Source organism: Oncorhynchus nerka, unplaced genomic scaffold (assembly GCF_034236695.1).
Source record: "Oncorhynchus nerka isolate Pitt River unplaced genomic scaffold, Oner_Uvic_2.0 unplaced_scaffold_1096, whole genome shotgun sequence".
In the NCBI taxonomy this organism is placed as follows: Eukaryota; Metazoa; Chordata; class Actinopteri; order Salmoniformes; family Salmonidae; genus Oncorhynchus; species Oncorhynchus nerka.
Genome location: NW_027040221.1, coordinates 78726 through 92197, shown reverse-complemented (window position 1 = coordinate 92197; position 13472 = coordinate 78726).

Genomic DNA, 13472 nt, shown 5'->3' with positions numbered 1-13472 from the left:
GCTAATTAAACTGGGTTCTGTAATATGAAATACACTCTGCTAATTAAACTGGGTTCTGTAACATGAAATACACTCTGCTAATTAAACTGGGTTCTGTAACATGAAATACACTCTGTTCTGTCATATGAAATACTAATTAAACTGGGTTCTGTAACATGAAATACACTCTGCTAATTAAACTGGGTTCTGTAATATGAAATACACTCTGCTAATTAAACTGGGTTCTGTAACATGAAATACACTCTGCTAATTAAACTGGGTTCTGTAACATGAAATACACTCTGCTAATTAAACTGGGTTCTGTAACATGAAATACACTCTGCTAATTAAACTGGGTTCTGTAACATGAAATACACTCTGCTAATTAAACTGGGTTCTGTAATATGAAATACTAATTAAACTCTGATTATTAAACTGGGTTCTGTAACATGAAATACACTCTGATTATTAAACTGGGTTCTGTAATATGAAATACACTCTGATTATTAAACTGGGTTCTGTCATATGAAATACACTCTGTTAATTAAACTGGGTTCTGTCATATGAAATACACTCTGCTAATTAAACTGGGTTCTGTAATATAAACTGGAGTTCTGTAACATGAAATACACTCTGCTAATTAAACTGGGTTCTGTAATATGAAATACACTCTGCTAATTAAACTGGGTTCTGTAATATGAAATACACTCTGATTATTAAACTGGGTTCTGTAATATGAAATACACTCTGCTAATTAAACTGGGTTCTGTCATATGAAATACACTCTGTTAATTAAACTGGGTTCTGTAACATGAAATACACTCTGCTAATTAAACTGGGTTCTGTAACATGAAATACACTCTGCTAATTAAACTGGGTTCTGTAACATGAAATACACTCTGCTAATTAAACTGGGTTCTGTAATATGAAATACACTCTGATTATTAAACTGGGTTCTATGTAACATGATGAAATACACTCTGATTATTAAACTGGGTTCTGTAATATGAAATACACTCTGATTATTAAACTGGGTTCTGTCATATGAAATACACTCTGTTAATTAAACTGGGTTCTGTCATATGAAATACACTCTGCTAATTAAACTGGGTTCTGTAATATGAAATACACTCTGCTAATTAAACTGGGTTCTGTAATATGAAATACACTCTGATTATTAAACTGGGTTCTGTAATATGAAATACACTCTGCTAATTAAACTGGGTTCTGTCATATGAAATACACTCTGTTAATTAAACTGGGTTCTGTAATATGAAATACACTCTGCTAATTAAACTGGGTTCTGTAATATGAAATACACTCTGCTAATTAAACTGGGTTCTGTAATATGAAACACACTCTGCTAATTAAACTGGGTTCTGTAATATGAAATACACTCTGATTATTAAACTGGGTTCTGCTAATTAAATATATGAAATACACTCTGCTAATTAAACTGGGTTCTGTAATATGAAATACACTCTGCTAATTAAACTGGGTTCTGTAACATGAAATACACTCTGCTAATTAAACTGGGTTCTGTAACATGAAATACACTCTGCTAATTAAACTGGGTTCTGTAACATGAAATACACTCTGCTAATTAAACTGGGTTCTGTAATATGAAATACACTCTGCTAATTAAACTGGGTTCTGTAACATGAAATACACTCTGCTAATTAAACTGGGTTCTGTAACATTAAACTGGGAAATACACTCTGCTAATTAAACTGGGTTCTGTAACATGAAATACACTCTGCTAATTAAACTGGGTTCTGTAACATGAAATACACTCTGCTAATTAAACTGGGTTCTGTAATATGAAATACACTCTGCTAATTAAACTGGGTTCTGTAATGAAATACACTCTGTTAATTAAACTGGGTTCTGTAATATGAAATACACTCTGCTAATTAAACTGGGTTCTGTAATATGAAATACACTCTGCTAATTAAACTGGGTTCTGTAATATGAAACACACTCTGCTAATTAAACTGGGTTCTGTAATATGAAATACACTCTGCTAATTAAACTGGGTTCTGTAATATGAAATACACTCTGCTAATTAAACTGGGTTCTGTAATATGAAATACACTCTGATTATTAAACTGGGTTCTGTAATATGAAACACACTCTGCTAATTAAACTGGGTTCTGTAATATGAAATACACTCTGCTAATTAAACTGGGTTCTGTAATATGAAATACACTCTGCTAATTAAACTGGGTTCTGTAACATGAAATACACTCTGCTAATTAAACTGGGTTCTGTAACATGAAATACACTCTGCTAATTAAACTGGGTTCTGTAATATGAAATACACTCTGCTAATTAAACTGGGTTCTGTAACATGAAATACACTCTGCTAATTAAACTGGGTTCTGTAACATGAAATACACTCTGCTAATTAAACTGGGTTCTGTAACATGAAATACACTCTGCTAATTAAACTGGGTTCTGTAACATGAAATACACTCTGCTAATTAAACTGGGTTCTGTAATATGAAATACACTCTGCTAATTAAACTGGGTTCTGTAATACACTCTGTTAATTAAACTGGGTTCTGTAACATGAAATACACTCTGCTAATTAAACTGGGTTCTGTAATATGAAATACACTCTGCTAATTAAACTGTTCTGGTTCTGTAATATGAAATACACTCTGCTAATTAAACTGGGTTCTGTAATATGAAACACACTCTGCTAATTAAACTGGGTTCTGTAATATGAAATACACTCTGCTAATTAAACTGGGTTCTGTAATATGAAATACACTCTGCTAATTAAACTGGGTTCTGTAATATGAAATACACTCTGCTAATTAAACTGGGTTCTGTAATATGAAATACACTCTGCTAATTAAACTGGGTTCTGTAATATGAAATACACTCTGCTAATTAAACTGGGTTCTGTAATATGAACTGTTCTGCTAATTAAACTGGGTTCTGTAACATGAAATACACTCTGCTAATTAAACTGGGTTCTGTAAATATGAAATACACTCTGCTAATTAAACTGGGTTCTGTAATATGAAATACACTCTGCTAATTAAACTGGGTTCTGTAATATGAAACACACTCTGCTAATTAGACTGGGTTCTGTAATATGAAATACACTCTGCTAATTAAACTGGGTTCTGTAATATGAAATACACTCTGCTAATTAAACTGGGTTCTGTGAAATATAAATAATATGAAATACACTCTGCTAATTAAACTGGGTTCTGTAATATGAAATACACTCTGCTAATTAAACTGGGTTCTGTAATATGAAATACACTCTGCTAATTAAACTGGGTTCTGTAATATGAAATACACTCTGCTAATTAAACTGGGTTCTGTAATATGAAATACACTGCTAATTAAACTGGGTTCTGTAATATGAAATACACTCTGCTAATTAAACTGGGTTCTGTAACATGAAATACACTCTGCTAATTAAACTGGGTTCTGTAACATGAAATACACTCTGCTAATTAAACTGGGTTCTGTAATATGAAAAACACTCTGCTAATTAAACTGGGTTCTGTAACATGAAATACACTCTGCTAATTAAACTGGGTTCTGTAACATGAAATACACTCTGCTAATTAAACTGGGTTCTGTAACATAAACTGGTTCTGAAATACACTCTGCTAATTAAACTGGGTTCTGTAACATGAAATACACTCTGCTAATTAAACTGGGTTCTGTAATATGAAATACACTCTGCTAATTAAACTGGGTTCTGTAATACACTCTGTTAATTAAACTGGGTTCTGTAACATGAAATACACTCTGCTAATTAAACTGGGTTCTGTAATATGAACTGTTCTGCTAATTAAACTGGGTTCTGTAACATGAAATACACTCTGCTAATTAAACTGGGTTCTGTAATATGAAATACACTCTGCTAATTAAACTGGGTTCTGTAATATGAAATACACTCTGCTAATTAAACTGGGTTCTGTAATATGAAAAACACACTCTGCTAATTAAACTGGGTTCTGTAATATGAAATACACTCTGCTAATTAAACTGGGTTCTGTAATATGAAATACACTCTGCTAATTAAACTGGGTTCTGTAATATGAAATACACTCTGCTAATTAAACTGGGTTCTGTAATATGAAATACACTCTGCTAATTAAACTGGGTTCTGTAATATGAAATACACTCTGCTAATTAAACTGGGTTCTGTAATATGAAATACACTCTGCTAATTAAACTGGGTTCTGTAATATGAAATACACTCTGCTAATTAAACTGGGTTCTGTAATATGAAATACACTCTGCTAATTAAACTGGGTTCTGTAACATGAAATACACTCTGCTAATTAAACTGGGTTCTGTAATATGAAATACACTCTGCTAATTAAACTGGGTTCTGTAATATGAAATACACTCTGCTAATTAAACTGGGTTCTGTAACATGAAATACACTCTGCTAATTAAACTGGGTTATGTAAAATGAAATACACTCTGATTATTAAACTGGGTTCTGTAATATGAAATACACTCTGATTATTAAACTGGGTTCTGTAATATGAAATACACTCTGATTATTAAACTGGGTTCTGTCATATGAAATACACTCTGTTAATTAAACTGGGTTCTGTCATATGAAATACACTCTGCTAATTAAACTGGGTTCTGTCATATGAAATACACTCTGTTAATTAAACTGGGTTCTGTCATATGAAATACACTCTGCTAATTAAACTGGGTTCTGTAATATGAAATACACTCTGCTAATTAAACTGGGTTCTGTAATATGAAATACACTCTGATTATTAAACTGGGTTCTGTAATATGAAATACACTCTGCTAATTAAACTGGGTTCTGTCATATGAAATACACTCTGCTAATTAAACTGGGTTCTGTAATATGAAATACACTCTGCTAATTAAACTGGGTTCTGTAATATGAAACACACTCTGCTAATTAAACTGGGTTCTGTAATATGAAATACACTCTGATTATTAAACTGGGTTCTGAAATATGAAATACACTCTGCTAATTAAACTGGGTTCTGTAACATGAAATACACTCTGCTAATTAAACTGGGTTCTGTAACATGAAATACACTCTGCTAATTAAACTGGGTTCTGTAATATGAAATTCACTCTGATTATTAAACTGGGTTCTGAAATATGAAATACACTCTGCTAATTAAACTGGGTTCTGTAACATGAAATACACTCTGCTAATTAAACTGGGTTCTGTAATATGAAATACACTCTGCTAATTAAACTGGGTTCTGTAATATGAAATACACTCTGCTAATTAAACTGGGTTCTGTAACATGAAATACACTCTGCTAATTAAACTGGGTTCTGTAATATGAAATACACTCTGATTATTAAACTGGGTTCTGTAACATGAAATACACTCTGATTATTAAACTGGGTTCTGTAATATGAAATACACTCTGATTATTAAACTGGGTTCTGTCATATGAAATACACTCTGCTAATTAAACTGGGTTCTGTAATATGAAATACACTCTGCTAATTAAACTGGGTTCTGTAATATGAAATACACTCTGCTAATTAAACTGGGTTCTGTAATATGATATACACTCTGATTATTAAACTGGGTTCTGTAATATGAAATACACTCTGCTAATTAAACTGGGTTCTGTCATATGAAATACACTCTGTTAATTAAACTGGGTTCTGTCATATGAAATACACTCTGCTAATTAAACTGGGTTCTGTAATATGAAATACACTCTGCTAATTAAACTGGGTTCTGTAATATGAAACACACTCTGCTAATTAAACTGGGTTCTGTAATATGAAATACACTCTGATTATTAAACTGGGTTCTGAAATATGAAATACACTCTGCTAATTAAACTGGGTTCTGTAACATGAAATACACTCTGCTAATTAAACTGGGTTCTGTAACATGAAATACACTCTGCTAATTAAACTGGGTTCTGTAACATGAAATACACTCTGCTAATTAAACTGGGTTCTGTAATATGAAATACACTCTGCTAATTAAACTGGGTTCTGTAACATGAAATACACTCTGCTAATTAAACTGGGTTCTGTAACATGAAATACACTCTGCTAATTAAACTGGGTTCTGTAACATGAAATACACTCTGCTAATTAAACTGGGTTCTGTAACATGAAATACACTCTGCTAATTAAACTGGGTTCTGTAATATGAAATACACTCTGCTAATTAAACTGGGTTCTGTAATATACTCTGTTAATTAAACTGGGTTCTGTAACATGAAATACACTCTGCTAATTAAACTGGGTTCTGTAATATGAACTGTTCTGCTAATTAAACTGGGTTCTGTAACATGAAATACACTCTGCTAATTAAACTGGGTTCTGTAATATGAAATACACTCTGCTAATTAAACTGGGTTCTGTAATATGAAATACACTCTGCTAATTAAACTGGGTTCTGTAATATGAAACACACTCTGCTAATTAAACTGGGTTCTGTAATATGAAATACACTCTGCTAATTAAACTGGGTTCTGTAATATGAAATACACTCTGCTAATTAAACTGGGTTCTGTAATATGAAATACACTCTGCTAATTAAACTGGGTTCTGTAATATGAAATACACTCTGCTAATTAAACTGGGTTCTGTAATATACTCTGTTAATTAAACTGGGTTCTGTAACATGAAATACACTCTGCTAATTAAACTGGGTTCTGTAATATGAACTGTTCTGCTAATTAAACTGGGTTCTGTAACATGAAATACACTCTGCTAATTAAACTGGGTTCTGTAATATGAAATACACTCTGCTAATTAAACTGGGTTCTGTAATATGAAATACACTCTGCTAATTAAACTGGGTTCTGTAATATGAAACACACTCTGCTAATTAAACTGGGTTCTGTAATATGAAATACACTCTGCTAATTAAACTGGGTTCTGTAATATGAAATACACTCTGCTAATTAAACTGGGTTCTGTAATATGAAATACACTCTGCTAATTAAACTGGGTTCTGTAATATGAAATACACTCTGCTAATTAAACTGGGTTCTGTAACATGAAATACACTCTGCTAATTAAACTGGGTTCTGTAATATGAAATACACTCTGAGCGCTTGATTGAGCTTGACTGGTTTAATGAACCAGTAGTCCCAAAACTGCAAACCCTCCCATCTGACACTCCAGACAATATAAGAATATAAGAATCTAAGAATATAAGAATCTAAGAAATTAAGAATCTAAGAATATAAGAATCTAAGAATCTAAGTATTTGAAGACAAACATGACCTATATATCCTGTGATCATAGAGAATCATGACCTATATATTCTGTGATCAGAGAGAATCATGACCTATATAAGCTGTGATCAGACAGAATCATGACCTATATAAGCTGTGATCAGACAGAATCATGACCTATATAAGCTGTGATCAGACAGAATCATGACCTGTATAACCTGTGATCAGACAGAATCATGACCTATATAACCTGTGATCAGACAGAATCATGACCTATATAACCCTCCCATCTGACACTCCAGACAGGCCAGAGTGAAGAATATAAGAATCTAAGAATATAAGAATCTAAGAAATTAAGAATCTAAGAATCTAAGAATCTAAGAATCTAAGTATTTGAAGACAAACATGACCTATATAACCTGTGATCAGACAGAATCATGACCTGTATGACCTATTAGTCTCTTTCTAATGTCAAATTCAGGATTACTGTTATCGGCTCGTTCAAATATTTTGTTTGTTAGAGACGGCACACAGTCACACACACACACACACACACACACACACACACACACACACACACACACACACACACACACACACACACACACACACACACACACACACACACACACACACACACACACACCCTTCCTTCACCCTGTTAGTTGGAGATGACTGAGTTCACCGTCAGCATGAAACAGTGGACAGAGAAGAACGAAAGAGAGGAATAACAATAACCAGTATAAATAAACACAGGACAGAGAAGAACGAAAGAGAGGAATAACAATAACCAGTATAAATAAACACAGGACAGAGAAGAACGAAAGAGAGGAATAACAATAACCAGTATAAATAAACACAGGACTGAGGACAGAGAAGAACGAAAGAGAGGAATAACAATAACCAGTATAAATAAACACAGGACAGAGAAGAACGAAAGAGAGGAATAACAATAACCAGTATAAATAAACACAGGACTGAGAACAGAGAAGAACAGAGAAGAAAGAGAGGAATAACAATAACCAGTATAAATAAACACAGGACAGAGAGAAAGAAGAGGAAGTATAAATAAACACAGGACAGAGAAGAACGAAAGAGAGGAATAACAATAACCAGTATAAATAAACACAGGACAGAGAACAGAGAAGAACGAAAGAGAGGAATAACAATAACCAGTATAAATAAACACAGGACAGAGAGCAGAGAAGAACGAAAGAGAGGAATAACAATAACCAGTATAAATAAACACAGGACAGAGGATAGAGAAGAATGAAAGAGAGGAATAACAATAAACACGGGACAGAGAAGAACGAAAGAGAGGAATAACAATAACCAGTATAAATAAACACAGGACAGAGGATAGAGAAGAATGAAACAGAGGAATAACAATAAACACGGGACAGAGAAGAACGAAAGAGAGGAATAACAATAACCAGTATAAATAAACACAGGACAGAGAAGAACGAAAGAGAGGAATAACAATAACCAGTATAAATAAACACAGGACAGAGAAGAACGAAAGAGAGGAATAACAATAACCAGTATAAATAAACACAGGACAGAGGACAGAGAAGAACGAAAGAGAGGAATAACAATAACCAGTATAAATATACACGGGACAGAGAAGAACGAAAGAGCGGAATAACAATAACCAGTATTAATAAACACAGGACAGAGAATAACGAAAGAGAGGAATAACAATAACCAGTATTAATAAACATGGGACAGAGAACAGAGAAGAACGAAAGAGAGGAATAACAATAACCAGTATAAATAAACTCAGGACAGAGAAGAGAGGAATAACAATAACCAGTATAAATAAACACAGGACAGAGAACAGAGAAGAACGAAAGAGAGGAATAACAATAACCAGTATAAATAAACACAGGACAGAGGACAGAGAAGAACGAAAGAGAGGAATAACAATAACCAGTATAAATAAACACAGGACAGAGAAGAACGAAAGAGAGGAATAACAATAACCAGTATAAATAAACACAGGACAGAGAACAGAGAAGAACGAAAGAGAGGAATAACAATAACCAGTATAAATAAACACAGGACAGAGGACAGAGAAGAGAGGAATAACAATAACCAGTATTAATAAACATGGGACAGAGAACAGAGAAGAACGAAAGAGAGGAATAACAATAACCAGTATTAATAAACATGGGACAGAGAACAGAGAAGAACGAAAGAGAGGAATAACAATAACCAGTATAAATAAACACAGGACAGAGAAGAACGAAAGAGAGGAATAACAATAACCAGTATAAATAAACACAGGACAGAGAAGAGAGGAATAACAATAACCAGTATAAATAAACACAGGACAGAGGACAGAGAAGAGAGGAATAACAATAACCAGTATAAATAAACACAGGACAGAGAAGAGAGGAATAACAATAACCAGTATTAATAAACATGGGACAGAGAAGAACGAAAGAGAGGAATAACAATAACCAGTATTAATAAACATGGGACAGAGAACAGAGAAGAACGAAAGAGAGGAATAACAATAACATTACACATTTTACACATTTAAGTCATTTAGCAGACGCTCTTATCCAGAGCGACTTACAAATTGGTGCTTTCACCTTATGACATCCAGTGGAACAGCCACTTTACAATAGTGCATCTAGGTCTTTTAAGGGGGAGGTGGAGAAGGATTACTTTATCCTATCCTAGGTATTCCTTAAAGAGGTGGGGTTTCAGGTGTCTCCGGAAGGTGGTGATTGACTCCGCTGTCCTGGCGTCGTGAGGGAGTTTGTTCCACCATTGGGGGGCCAGAGCAGCGAACAGTTTTGACTGGGCTGAGCGGGAACTGTACTTCCTCAGTGGTAGGGAGGCGAGCAGGCCAGAGGTGGATGAACGCAGTGCCCTTGTTTGGGTGTAGGGCCTGATCAGAGCCTGGAGGTACTGAGGTGCCGTTCCCCTCACAGCTCCGTAGGCAAGCACCATGGTCTTGTAGCGGATGCGAGCTTCAACTGGAAGCCAGTGGAGAGAGCGGAGGAGCGGGGTGACGTGAGAGAACTTGGGAAGGTTGAACACCAGACGGGCTGCGGCGTTCTGGATGAGTTGTAGGGGTTTAATGGCACAGGCAGGAGCCCAGCCAACAGCGAGTTGCAGTAATCCAGACGGGAGATGACAAGTGCCTGGATTAGGACCTGCGCCGCTTCCTGTGTGAGGCAGGGTCGTACTCTGCGGATGTTGTAGAGCATGAACCTACAGGAACGGGCCACCGCCTTGATGTTATTTGAGAACGACAGGGTGTTGTCCAGGATCACGCCAAGGTTCTTAGCGCTCTGGGACGAGGACACAATGGAGTTGTCAACCGTGATGGCGAGATCATGGAACGGGCAGTCCTTCCCCGGGAGGAAGAGCAGCTCCGTCTTGCCGAGGTTCAGCTTGAGGTGATGATCCGTCATCCACACTGATATGTCTGCCAGACATGCAGAGATGCGATTCGCCACCTGGTCGTCAGAAGGGGGAAAGGAGAAGATTAATTGTGTGTCGTCTGCATAGCAATGATAGGAGAGACCATGTGAGGTTATGACAGAGCCAAGTGACTTGGTGTATAGCGAGAATAGGAGAGGGCCTAGAACAGAGCCCTGGGGGACACCAGTGGTGAGAGCACGTGGTGAGGAGACGGATTCTCGCCACACCACCTGGTAGGAGTGACCTGTCAGGTAGGACGCAATCCAAGCGTGGGCCGCGCCGGAGATGCCCAACTCGGAGAGGGTGGAGAGGAGGATCTGATGGTTCACAGTATCGAAGGCAGCCGATAGGTCTAGAAGGATGAGAGCAGAGGAGAGAGAGTTAGCTTTAGCAGTGCGGAGCGCCTCCGTGATACAGAGAAGAGCAGTCTCAGTTGAATGACTAGTCTTGAAACCTGACTGATTTGGATCAAGAAGGTCATTCTGAGAGAGATAGCGGGAGAGCTGGCCAAGGACGGCACGTTCAAGAGTTTTGGAGAGAAAAGAAAGAAGGGATACTGGTCTGTAGTTGTTGACATCGGAGGGATCGAGTGTAGGTTTTTCAGAAGGGGTGCAACTCTCGCTCTCTTGAAGACGGGAGGGACGTAGCCAGCGGTCAGGGATGAGTTGATGAGCGAGGTGAGGTAAGGGAGAAGGTCACCGGAGATGGTCTGGAGAAGAGAGGAGGGGATAGGGTCAAGCGGGCAGGTTGTTGGGCGGCCGGCCGTCACAAGACGCGAGATGTCATCTGGAGAGAGAGGGGAGAAAGAGGTCAGAGCACAGGGTAGGGCAGTGTGAGCAGAACCAGCGGTGTCGTTTGACTTAGCAAGCGAGGATCGGATGTCGTCGACCTTCTTTTCAAAATGGTTGACGAAGTCATCTGCAGAGAGGGAGGAGGGGGAGGGGAGGAGGATTCAAGAGGGAGGAGAAGGTGGCAAAGAGCTTCCTAGGGTTAGAGGCAGATGCTTGGAATTTAGAGTGGTAGAAAGTGGCTTTAGCAGCAGAGACAGAGGAGGAAAATGTAGAGAGGAGGGAGTGAAAGGATGCCAGGTCCGCAGGGGAGGCGGTTTTCCTCCATTTCCGCTCGGCTGCCTGGAGCCCTGTTCTGTGAGCTCGCAATGAGTCGTCGAGCCACGGAGCGGGAGGGGAGGACCGAGCCGGCCTGGAGGATAGGGGACATAGAGAGTCAAAGGATGCAGAAAGGGAGGAGAGGAGGGTTGAGGAGGCAGAATCAGGAGATAGGTTGGAGAAGGTTTGAGCAGAGGGAAGAGATGATAGGATGGAAGAGGAGAGAGTAGCGGGGGGGAGAGAGAGCGAAGGTTGGGACGGCGCGATACCATCCAGTAGGGGCAGTGTGGGAAGTGTTGGATGAGAGCGAGAGGAAAAAAGGATACAAGGTAGTGGTCGGAGACTTGGAGGGGAGTTGCAATGAGGTTAGTGGAGGAACAGCATCTAGTAAAGATGAGGTCGAGCGTATTGCCTGCCTTGTGAGTAGGGGGGGAAGGTGAGAGGGTGAGGTCAAAAGAGGAGAGGAGTGGAAAGAAGGAGGCAGAGAGGAATGAGTCAAAGGTAGACGTGGGGAGGTTAACGTCGCCCAGAACTGTGAGAGGTGAGCCGTCCTCAGGAAAGGAGCTTATCAAGGCATCAAGCTCATTGATGAACTCTCCGAGGGAACCTGGAGGGCGATAAATGATAAGGATGTTAAGCTTGAAAGGGCTGGTAACTGTGACAGCATGGAATTCAAAGGAGGCGATAGACAGATGGGTAAGGGGAGAAAGAGAGAATGACCACTTGGGAGAGATGAGGATCCCGGTGCCACCACCCCGCTGACCAGAAGCTCTCGGGGTGTGCGAGAGCACGTGGGCGGACGAAGAGAGAGCAGTAGGAGTAGCGGTGTTGTCTGTGGTGATCCATGTTTCCGTCAGAGCCAAGAAGTCGAGGGACTGGAGGGAGGCATAGGCTGAGATGAACTCTGCCTTGTTGGCCGCAGATCGGCAGTTCCAGAGGCTACCGGAGACCTGGAACTCCACGTGGGTCGTGCGCGCTGGGACCACCAGATTAGGGTGGCTGCGGCCATGCGGTGTGGAGCGTTTGTATGGTCTGTGCAGAGAGGAGAGAACAGGGATAGACAGACACATAGTTGACAGGCTAGAGAAGAGGCTACGCTAATGCAGAGGAGATTGGAATGACAAGTGGACTACACGTCTCGAATGTTCAGAAAGTTAAGCTTACGTAGCAAGAATCTAATTGACTAAAATGATTAAAATGATAGAGTACTGATGGGGTAGGCTAGCTGCGTTGTTGACACTACCCTAATCAAGTCGTACCGTTGAGTGTGAAGTTTCTACAATGCTGCTTTTCGGGAGCTAGCTGGCTAGCTAGCAGTGTTGGTTACGTACGTTGCGTTAGGAGAACGACAATAGCTGGCTAGCTAACCTAGAAAATCGCTCTAGACTACACAATTATCTTTGAAACAAAGACGGCTATGTAGCTAACTATGTAGCTAGCTACGACCAAACAAATCACACCGTTGGGACTGTAATGAAATGAAATGAAAAAGTGATACTACCTGTGGAGCGACGCGGAATGCGACCGGAATGCGAAAGTTCTATTCAGTAGACGTTGGCTGGCTATAACCAGTATAAATAAACACAGGACAGAGAAGAACGAAAGAGAGGATTAACAATAACCAGTATAAATAAACACAGGACAGAGGACAGAGAAGAACGAAAGAGAGGAATAACAATAACCAGTATAAATAAACACAGGACAGAGAAGAACGAAAGAGAGCAATAACAATAACCAGTATAAATAAACACAG